Source organism: Gorilla gorilla, chromosome 9 (genome assembly GCF_029281585.2).
Source record: "Gorilla gorilla gorilla isolate KB3781 chromosome 9, NHGRI_mGorGor1-v2.1_pri, whole genome shotgun sequence".
Taxonomy (NCBI): Eukaryota; Metazoa; Chordata; class Mammalia; order Primates; family Hominidae; genus Gorilla; species Gorilla gorilla.
Window position 1 is genome coordinate 79,829,437 of NC_073233.2, and position 12,103 is coordinate 79,841,539.

The window sequence follows — 12,103 nt, forward strand, 5'->3', positions numbered from 1 at the left end:
TGGTTCTCCTGCTTCAGCCTCCTAAGTAGCTGGGATTACAGGTGCTCTGGCTCTTTTTTTTTTTTTTTTTTTTTTGAGACAGTATCGCTCTGTCACCCAGGCTGGAGTGCAATTGCATGATCTCGGCTTGCTGCAACCTCCGCTTCCTGGGTTCCAGCAATTCTCCTGCCTCAGCCTCCCTAGTAGCTGGGATTACAGGCATGCGCCACCACACCTGGCTAACTTGTATGTTTAGTAGAGACGGGGTTTCACCATGTTGCCCATGTGGTCTCAACCTCCTGACCTCAGATGACCCGCCTGCCTGGCCTCCCAAAGTGTTAAGATTACAGGCTTGAGCCACCATGCCTGGCTGGTTGCATCTTATTTTAAATATACTAACAATAATTGAATTTCTTACTTAAAATGGATGATATGGCTAGGCATGGTGGCTCACACCTGTAATCCGAGCACTTTGGGAGGCCAGCGCCGGAGGATCACTTGAGCCCAGAAGTTTGTAGAGACCTCATCTCTACAGAAAATAACAAAAATTACCCAGGCATGGTGGCATGTGCCTATAGTCCTAGCTACTCAGGAGGCTGAGGCAGGAGGATCCCTTGAGCCCAGAAGGTTGAGACTGCAGTGAGCTATGATCAAGCCACTGTGCTACAACCTGAGTGACAAAGTAAGACCTATCTCAAAAAATAAAAAAAGGAATTGGGCAGTGAAGGAGTGAAGGTGAGTAGAGAATTCTAGAGAGAAAAGACAGCAGCAGCCAAAGAAAGCACTGAGGGATGAAAGAGATAGATAGTTCAGTGTGGCTGGAATGTAAGCCATTTGGTGGAGAGTTGTGAAATAAGGTCGCTGGTTGGGCCATCTTATGAAGTCCCTTGTGTGTCCTACTAAGGAGTTTGAACTTTAACCCCAAGGCAATAGAAAGTCATCAAAGTTTGTCAAAGTAGTAGGATGATGCAATCAGGTGTGTGTCTAATAAAGATCACTGTGGCTGCTGCTGTGTCATGAATCTGTGCTGGCAAAGTTAGAGTCAGGGAGATCATTTTGGAGGCCACTCCAATTGTTAGAGAAAGAGCAAGGGATTAAGTCTGAACTAAGGCACTATGGCAATGAAAAACTCAAGGGAGTTTTTTTTTTTTTTTTTTTTACTTTAAGTTTTAGGGTACATGTGCACATTGTGCAGGTTAGTTACATATGTATACATGTGCCATGCTGGTGCACTGCACCCACTAACTCGTCATCTAGCATTAGGTATATCTCCCAGTGCTATCCCTCCCCCCTCCCCCCACCCCACCACAGTCCCCAGAGTGTGATATTCCCCTTCCTGTGTCCATGTGATCTCATTGTTCTCATTCAAAGCCGCACAACTACATGGAAACTGAACAACCTGCTCCTGAATGACTACTGGGTACATAACAAAATGAAGGCAGAAATAAAGATGTTCTTTGAAACCAACGAGAACAAAGACACAACATACCAGAATCTCTGGGACGCATTCAAAGCAGTGTGTAGAGGGAAATTTATAGCACTAAATGCCCACAAGAGAAAGCAGGAAAGATCCAAAATTGATACCCTAACATCACAATTAAAAGAACTAGAAAAGCAAGAGCAAACACATTCAAAAGCTAGCAGAAGGCAAGAAATAACTAAAATCAGAGCAGAACTGAAGGAAATAGACACAAAAAACCCTTCAAAAAATCAATGAATCCAGGAGCTGGTTTTTTGAAAGGATCAACAAAATTGATAGACCGCTAGCAAGACTAATAAAGAAAAAAAGAGAGAAGAATCAAATAGACACAATAAAAAATGATAAAGGGGATATCACCACCGATCCCACAGAAATACAAACTACCATCAGAGAATACTACAAACACCTCTACGCAAATAAACTAGAAAATCTAGAAGAAATGGATACATTCCTCGACACATACACTCTCCCAGGACTAAACCAGGAAGAAGTTGAATCTCTGAATAGACCAATAACAGGAGCTGAAATTGTGGCAATAATCAATAGTTTACCAACCAAAAAGAGTCCAGGACCAGATGGATTCACAGCCGAATTCTACCAGAGGTACAAGGAGGAACTGGTACCATTCCTTCTGAAACTATTCCAATCAATAGAAAAAGAGGGAATCCTCCCTAACTCATTTTATGAGGCCAGCATCATTCTGATACCAAAGCCGGGCAGAGACACAACCAAAAAAGAGAATTTTAGACCAATATCCTTGATGAACATTGATGCAAAAATCCTCAATAAAATACTGGCAAACCGAATCCAGCAGCACATCAAAAAGCTTATCCACCATGATCAAGTGGGCTTCATCCCTGGGATGCAAGGCTGGTTCAATATATGCAAATCAATAAATATAATCCAGCATATAAACAGAGCCAAAGACAAAAACCACATGATTATCTCAATAGATGCAGAAAAAGCCTTTGACAAAATTCAACAACCCTTCATGCTAAAAACTCTCAATAAATTAGGTATTGATGGGACGTATTTCAAAATAATAAGAGCTATCTATGACAAACCCACAGCCAATATCATACTGAATGGGCAAAAACTGGAAGCATTCCCTTTGAAAACTGGCACAAGACAGGGATGCCCTCTCTCACTGCTCCTATTCAACATAGTGTTGGAAGTTCTGGCCAGGGCAATCAGGCAGGAGAAGGAAATAAAGGGTATTCAATTAGGAAAAGAGGAAGTCAAATTGTCCCTGTTTGCAGACGACATGATTGTTTATCCAGAAAACCCCATTGTCTCAGCCCAAAATCTCCTTAAGCTGATAAGCAACTTCAGCAAAGTCTCAGGATACAAAATCAATGTACAAAAATCACAAGCATTCTTATACACCAACAACAGACAAACAGAGAGCCAAATCATGAGTGAACTCCCATTCACAATTGCTTCAAAGAGAATAAAATACCTAGGAATCCAACTTACAAGGGATGTGAAGGACCTCTTCAAGGAGAACTACAAACCACTGCTCAAGGAAATAAAAGAGGATACAAACAAATGGAAGAATATTCCATGCTCATGGGTAGGAAGAATCAATATCGTGAAAATGGCCATACTGCCCAAGGTAATTTACAGATTCAATGCCATCCCCATCAAGCTACCAATGACTTTCTTCACAGAATTGGAAAAAACTACTTTAAAGTTCATATGGAACCAAAAAAGAGCCCGCATCGCCAAGTCAATCCTAAGCCAAAAGAACAAAGCTGGAGGCATCACACTACCTGACTTCAAACTATACTACAAGGCTACAGTAACCAAAACAGCATGGTACTGGTACCAAAACAGAGATATAGATCAATGGAACAGAACAGAGCCCTCAGAAATAACGCCGCATACCTACAACTATCTGATCTTTGACAAACCTGAGAAAAACAAGCAATGGGGAAAGGATTCCCTATTTAATAAATGGTGCTGGGAAAACTGGCTAGCCATATGTAGAAAGCTGAAACTGGATCCCTTCCTTACACCTTATACAAAAATCAATTCAAGATGGATTAAAGATTTAAACGTTAGACCTAAAACCATAAAAACCCTAGAAGAAAACCTAGGCATTACCATTCAGGACATAGGCGTGGTCAAGGGAGATTTTATAGATGTTTAGATATGATCAGCACATGAACCGTATGGGCTGTAAAGGCCTTAGGAGTTCATAGAGGATAGTTCTGTTCTGAAAGATTCTGGAGGAGGTGACACCTAGATTGGATCTTTAAAGATGGGTAAAAAGTTTGAGTATATGGAAAGCTGCAGTGCATATAGGAAAGAGTGAGAGAGGAGGGCCAGATAGGGAGGAAGCCAGACTGAAAAATAGGAATTTGATGGGATAGCAATTGAAGAACCAAAGAAACAAACTTAGTTGCTCCCAAATTTGAAAAGTTTAATTTAAAAAGGTTTTTGGCCAGGTGCAGTGGCTCACGCCTGTAATCCCAGCACTTTGAGAGGCCGAGGCAGTTGGATAACTTGAGGTCAGAAGTTTGAGACCAGCCTTGTCAACATGGTGAAACCCCATCTTTACTAAACGTACAAAAATTAGCCGGGCGTGGTGGCTGCACTTGTAGCCCCACCTACTTGGGAGGCTGAGGCATGAGAATTGCTTGAACCTGGAAGGTAGAGGTTGCAGTGACCCGAGATGGCGCCACTGCACTCCAGCCTGGGCAACAGAGTGAAACTGTCTCCAAAAAAAAAAAAAAAAAAAAAAAGCTTATCAACTCAGCTGGCCAGGAGGTTGTGCTTTCTGATGAGGGGTGGGGGCAAAGGGCAGGCAGCAGCTGCAGCAGCTGTTACAGCCAACATCTACTTTCACTTCACTGCCCAAAGTGTGCCACCCTTGTCAGGCTAACCATATCCAGTGTCTGCATGATCTCCAGCTGATTTATGACTTTGGTGGCCTGAAAAGTGAGGTTTCCACTTCAACTTATTAGCCTTGAATTCTTGGCAAAGCTGAGGAGTTGGGGAAGAATGTGAATGAGAGGAGAATGGGGAGCTACAAATGTGGTAGCCTGTGAACCTTTGGACTTCACTTGTTATCTTAATCACGCAGAATACCACAGTATCTGAACCCCACCAGATAGAGACAGTTAGCCTGGTTGTGCTGAACCTACCAGGTTCATGAGCTAGCTAATCTGTCTTTTTCTCTGGGGCTTACACAGCATTTTGTGTATATGTCAAAGGTTATCCTTATCATATTATTTTAAATTTAATAGTCTGTCTCTCCCTACTTCTTGGACTGTGAATACATCAAGGGCAAAGGTTGGGCTTATTCCTCTTTATGTTTTGTGAAAGAATGAAGTCTTGGCTGGGCATGGTGGTTCACGCCTGTAATCCTAGCACTTTGGCAGGCTGGGGTGAGCAGGTCACTTGAGCCCAGAAGTTCAAGAGCAGCCAGGACAACATGTGGAGACCCCTTATCTACAAAAAAATTTAAGAATTAGCTGGGTGTGGTGGCACGTGCCTATAGTCCCAGCTACTCAGGAAACTGAGGTGGGAGGATTGCTTGGGCCTGGAAAGTCGACACTGCAGTGATCTGTGATCGCGCTACGGCACTCCAGCTTGGGCGACAGAGTGAGACCCTGTCTCAAAAAAACAAAAACAGGCCAGGCATGGTGGCTAATGCCTGTAATCCCAACACTTTGGGAGGCCCAGGCAGGCAGATCACTTGAGGTCAGGAGTTCAAGACCAGCCTGGCCAACATGGTGAAAACCCCATCTGTACTAAAACTACAAAAATTAGCTGGGTGTGGTGGTGCGTGTCTATAATCCCAGCTACTTGGGAGGCTAAGGCAGAAGAATCGCTTGAACCCAGTAGGCCAAGGTTGTGCCACTGCACTCCAACCTAGGTGACAGAGTAAGACTCCATCTCAAAACACATGCACACGGCTGGGCGCGGTGGCTCACACCTGTAATCCCAGCACTTTGGGAGGCTGAGGTGGGTGGATCACGAGGTCAGGAGTTCAAGACCAGCCTGGCTAAGATGGTGAAACCCTGTCTCTACTGAAAAAAAAATACAAAAAATTAGCCGGGCATGGTGGCACGTACCTGTAATCCCAACTACTCTGGAGGCTGAGGCAGAGAATTGCTTAAACCTGGGAGGCAGACGTTGCAGTGAGCCAAGATTGCGCCAGTGCACTCCAGTCTGGGCGACAGAGCAAGACTCCATCTCAAAAACAAAACAGAACACACACACACACACAAAACTCACACAAAAAACCCAAAAACAAACAAAAAATATAAAAAAAGAATTCTCTAGCTGTATAGTTGATCAGTCGTTAGTATGAAAGGATCAGCTGAATTGTCTGAAATGCTAGGTTGCTCAGCCAAAGAGGTGAAGGATTGGGTTTCAGAGTTTAGGGCCCTTTACAGTTAGCAGATACTTGAAGCCAGCGTGGGAGGCCATCCTCTGAGTGATAGATATTTTTGATGTATGCATATGGTAGTCCCTTGGTAGATTTTTATTGATATAGCCAGGCACGGTGGCTCACGCCTGTAATCCCAGCACTTTGGAAGGCCGAGGTTAGTGGATCACTTACGTCAGGAGTTTGAGACTGGCCTGGCCAACATGATGAAACCCTGTCTCTACTAAAAATACAAAAATTAGCCAGGCGTGATGGCTTGCACCTGTAATCCCAGCTACTGGGGAGGCTGAGGCAGGAGAATCGCTTGAACCCAGGAGGTGGAGGTTGCAGTGAACCGAGATCATGCCATCGCACTCCAGTCTGGGCGACACGACAGAGCAAGACTCTGTCTTAAAAAAAAAAAAAAATTGTTGATATGATTTGGTAGCATCCAGTTATATCTCACCACACTAAAGGCATCTTACTTTTTTTGTTGTTTGAGGCGGAGTCTTGCTCTGTCTCCCAGGCTGGAGTGCAGTGGCGCAGTCTTGGCTCACTGCAAGCTCCGCCCCCTGGGTTCATGCCATTCCACTGCCTCAGCCTCCCCAGTAGCTGGGACTACAGGCGGCATCTTAACTTTTAATTCTGTGGTAACTAGGGAAACTATAGCAGTTTTGAAGGCCAGAGTATTATAGCTCACTCCAGAACTTTGGAGTTAGACAGATTTTATTTGAATTATTATGGCATTTTAGCTGAAGAATGCAATAATGAGGCTGGGTATGGTGGCCTACACCTGTAATCCCAGCACTTTGGGAGGCTGAAGTGGACGGATCACCTGAGGTCGGCAGTTTGAGACCAGCCTGACCAACATGGAGAAACCCTGTCTCTACTAAAAATACAAAATTAGTTGGGCGTGGTGCTGCATGCCTGTAATCTCAACTACTCGGGACGCTGAGGTGGGAGAATCGCTTGAACCTGGGAGGCAGAGGTTGCGGTGAGCCGAGATTGTGCCATTGCACAAGAGCAAAACTCCGTCTCAAAAAAAAAAAATGCAATAATGAAAGTCGTCTAAGCCAACTCTCATTTTATAAATGAGGAAACTGAGGCATAGAGAGAGGTACCCTATTCATTGACATATAGCAAGTAAAGACCTGTGCCAGATTAGGATGTACATTATTTTTTTCTTCACTGAGAAGGGTATTTTGTTGCCCTGAACCAATTTTTTGGGGTGAAAAGTGGGAGCGAGATATAACCCTAGCCCCTGCAGAAGGTAGTCCTCTGTAGTCCTAGCTACTTGGGAGGCTGAGGTAGTCTCAGCTACTTGGGAGGTAGTCCCAGCTACTTGGGTGGCTGGGGTGGGAGGATTGCTTGAGCCCAGGGATTTGAGGCTCTAATGTACAATGATCATGCCTGTGAATAGCCACTGTACTCCAGCCTGGGCACTATAGCAAGACCCTGTCTCTTAAAAAAAAAAAAAAAAAAAAAAACATGGACAAAGGCTACGAATAGACTTTTCTCCAAAGAAGATACGCAAATGGCCAAAGAACACATGAAAAGAAGTTCAACATCATTTAGCTGTCAGGGAAATGGAAAATCAAAACCACATTGAGATACCATTTCATAGTCACTGGATGCTTTAATCAGAGATTATAAGTACTGGGAAGGATATGGAGAAATTGGAACCCTCACACACTGCTGGTGGGACTGTAAAATGGTACAGCTGCCGTGGAAAACAGTTTGCTAGTTCCTCAAAAGGTTAAGCAGAGACTTACCATATGATCCAGCAATTCTGCTTCTAGGTATACACTCAAGAGAAATCAAAACATATATTCACACAAAAATTTAAAGATGGATGTTCATAGTAGCATTATTTATAATAGCCAAAAAGTAGAAACAATGCCAACGTTCATCAGCTGATGAATGGATAAATAACGTGGTATTTATACGGTGGAATATTCTTTGGCAATACAAACGAATGAACTACAGTACATGCTACAAAGTGGATGAACCTTGAAAGAATTATGCAAAGTGAAAAGAAGCCAGTCACAAAAGACCATATATTTACGATCCCATTTATATGAACTGTCTAGAATAGGCAAATCTATAGATAGAGACAGAATGTAAATTAGTGGTTGCCTTGGGCTGCAGGGAACATGGAGAGTGACTGCTAACTGGCACATGATTTTATTTTGAGGTGACAAAAATGTTCTCAACTTAGTGGTGATAGTGGCACAACTTTGTGAATATACTAAAAATCTCTGAGTAGTATACTTAATTTTTTAAAATTTTAAATTGACAATTTATATATTTGTGTAAGTTTGTGGGATACAGAGTGATGTTATAATTTATAAATACATGGCCAGGCTCGGTGGCTCATGCCTGTAATCCTAGCACTTTGGGAGGCTGAGGCGGGCAGGTCACTTGAGGTCAGAAGTTCGAGACCACCCTGGCCAACATGGTGAAACCCTGTCTTTACTAAAAATACAAAAATTAGCCAGGCGTGGTGGCGCATGCCTGTAATCCTAGCTATTCAGGAGGCTGAGGCCAGGGAATCACTTGAGCCTGGAAGGCGGAGGTTGAGTGAGCTGACATCGCGCCACTGCACTCTAGCTGGGGCGATAGAGCGAGACTCTGTCTCAAAAAAAAAAAATTCATAAATACAATGTGGAATAATTAAATCAAGCTAGTAACATATCGATCACCTCAAATACTTAACATTTTTTGTGGTGACTACATTTGAAAATTCACTCTCAGCAATTTTGAAATGTACAATATTCTGTTATGAACAGTATTAACCATGCTGTGCAATAGAACTCAAAGAAAAAACATATTCCTCTTGTCTGAGATTTTGTACAGAACAGTACATTTTATTTATTTTTTTAGAGACAGGGTCTTGCACTGTCACCCAGACTGGAGTGCATTGCTATGATCAGGGCTCACTGCAGCCTGAAACTCCTGGGCTTAAGCAGTCCTCTTGCCTTAGCCTCCCAAGTAGCTGGGACTACAGGCACATGCCACCACGCCTGGCTAATTTATTTATTTTTTGTAGAGATGGGTTCTCGCTGTGTTACCCAGGCTGGTCTCAAATTCCTGGCCTCAAGAGATCCTCTGCCTCAGACTCCCAAAGTGCTGGGATTACAGGCATGAGCCACCGTGCCCAACCTCAGAATAGCACACTTTAAATGGGTGAATTTTATGGTATGTGAGTTAGATCTCTGTAAAGTTGTTAAATAAAGAGTCAAGTGTACAGATGCGTATGGCTGTAGATGCAATTTGTGAATGTGAGTGCTGGGATGTAGTAGCAGTGCTTCTCAAACTTTAATGTACATATGAATTATTTCAGTATCTTATTAAAATTCAGATTCTGACTCAGGAGGTCTGGGATGGAGTCTGCGATTTTCTGTTTCTTAACAAGCTCTCAGGGTACTCTTGGTGCTAGGCTGTAGACCACACTTAGCAAGGCAGTAGAGGATGTTTGTTCTTCAATAAATGGGGTCTGTCTAAAGAGCCTACTAGAGACCAGAAGGATTTGGCCAGAGTTTTGCAGTAAGGCAGAATGTGGTTTGGTGAAAGAAAGGGCCTTAAGGGACAAAATGAGCAGCCTGCCTACAGATGCAGAGATCATAGAGTTTATGATATTTTGGGGGGACAGGAGACCTGTTTGTGGGGATACGTTAGTGAGTCCCTCAGTCTTTTGCACCTAAAAAAAATGTAGCAGTCAACTTCTCATCATTTTTCATCTTTGCAAAATGTTCTCTTTCCCTCTGCCTAGCATTTATTTTTGGTTTAATGTCTTTCAAATCTGGGCATGACTGGGGGCCTTGTGAGATCCTAGTTGGAGAGCAATTGGCTAGCATTAAGTCACTGTAGGTCTTAGGAGTTGGATAAGGGCTCATGAATCAGTAAGTATCCTTATCTTGAGAGCCTTACCTAATTAGCTACCTGAGCTTTGGACAAGGTGCCTTCAGACTGGGTTAGTGCTTGGCCCCAAATGAATAAACTCCTTAATGAGGGAGCAAATGAAGATGTCTTTCCAGATGGTACAGGTTAATTATAGCCATAGTTTACTCCTTCCCTTATTTTTTTTTACTTGAGCAGGAAGACTGGTTTGGATGTAACTTAAATAACCTTTTTGGTCAGGAGGCAAATATTAAAGCCAGATCATGTCTTACTCTTAACATTTGCAGTACTCCATGAAGTGCTAATGATCCTCTAAGCCTCAAGTCTAGTCTCAGCCTTAGCGCTTGCCCTTCCGAGCTGCCTTCCCTGAGGCTCTGACAGCATTACTGTCCTCTGCTTCACCAACATTCAATTATCTGGCCTCTTCTAGTAGTTTTAAAATATGTCCACTTTGCCAGGAGGAAAGGCAGTGAAATCACTTGATCACCTTGAATATACTTTCTTCACAGCTCTATAATGAAGTCAGAAGTCTTATTTCTCTATTTTCTAGATGGAGAAACTAAGCCATAGACAGTAGCATGCTTGGTCCATTATGTCAAAGAGAGGCATCTTCATGCCTGGCCCAGTATTTATTCCAGATTTTCCTAGTTTCCCCCTCATTGGATTTGGTTTCTTGAACAGGTAGTTGCTTTGTTTTGTTACATAGTTTTTAACATGATTTCCCTGTTGTCAAATGAATACTCCTTTCCCTGATGCTTATTAGTTATTTTTCAAGTGTTTGTTTACTCTGTACAATTTAAGCATCTCCAGGTGAGGTGCTGGTTTGTCAGCATACTTGCTTCCCTTAATAAAGAGAATTTTCTTCAATTCCACAAGTACTCATTGAGTGCTTAATATATGCTCAGCTCTGTGCTGTTCTCCTCGAAAGACATAAATCACTATAAAGTGTGTCTTGGCTCTGAGGGAACTAATATGTTCATGGGATGGAAACAAATAAACATAAACAGGGCCAGGACTAGGGTGAGGGAAGCAAGGTGCTAGGGTATAAACTTTAGAGAGCCATTCACTCTTAAGGTCATGCAAGTGCAGGGTAGGTACCTGAGAGTGAGTGCTTCCTTAAATTTTGAGCCCCAGGTCTCTTTCTTGCCCTATCCTGGTGCTAGAGACAAGCTGTTAGACCACTTAGAAAGGATGTCTAAGATAACATGAGACTGAATGACTAACATAGAACAGTGCTTCTCAAATTTAATGTACATATTGATCACCTGGAGGTCTTATTAAAAGGCAGATTGTGATTCAGTGGGTCTGGAGTGGTACCTGAGATGTTACATTTCTATCAAGCACCCAAATGATGCTGATACTGCCAGTCCATGGGCTACACTTTGAGTGAAGAAGAGAAATATCCAAGCTGGAGAAAGGCAGAGGACCAAATTCCCTAGGCTAGGGAATCAGGAAAGTTGCAGTTGGAGCTGGGTTCTTAAAGGATAACTAGGATGTAGATAAGAAACAAACAACAACAACAACGAAAAATAGGGAAGGGCATTGTAAGTAGAAGGAAGGGTATGCAAAGGCCCAGAGACAGAAATGAGTCCCACATGTCTTGGGACAATTAATAGACAGGCTTGGTAAGATGCAGGTCCAAGTTGGAGAAGAAGAAGAAAAGAGTTTTGACATGTAGCTTGAAACCTGTGCGTGGATTGTTATTTAGAAATGTGATTCATAATTGCCTGCTCAGGTACCTCCCATGTGTCCCCTCAGAGTATCTGACCTCTATCCTTCTGGGAGATGAAGGCCTGAGTCAGGGCACCTGAATAAATTCTGTGAGGCAGTGTGGGTAGGAAAAGGAAGGAGGGATGTTGACTTCATTACCTAGATTGGTTAGGCAAAGTCCTGGTAAATTTATTTTTTGACTTAGCTGGGAGATGTAGCAGCTGGAAAGGCCACCTTCAATAGTGATGGGCATTTCCAGTACACATACATAAAGGATGCCTGGTAAATATGTGCTGATTTGACTCAGTAGTAGAATGGAGTTCTACCTGTGTTACTATTTCAAATGTTCAACTTATGGGACTTTCCTGACGTTATCAGAACAGTGGGTAACAGGACCTTGAACTTCTTAAGTACTAAAGGAATGGTTGTTGATTGATTTGAGTATTTCTAAGGCCTTGTCTCTCTTCTGTAGATCAGATCAAAGAACATTTTCAGCTCAATTTAGTATAAGAATGCATTGAGTGACTTATGTACTGAGACTTGGGTATGCTTCTGTATGACTGCAAGGAGGTAGAAGACTTGAGCCCTAAACTCAAAGAATATAGTATTATTCTAGAGCAGTGGTTTTCAACTAGGGGGATGCTATGGCAATATAC

General features: G+C 42.8%; 1 protein-coding gene across 2 annotated transcripts in view; it reads left to right on the forward strand.

The window, feature by feature from the left end:
• Window positions 1-12,103, forward strand: part of RNF121 (ring finger protein 121) — a 71,065-nt gene that overhangs the window by 18,122 nt on the left and 40,840 nt on the right. The gene's annotated exons all lie outside the window — the stretch shown is intronic.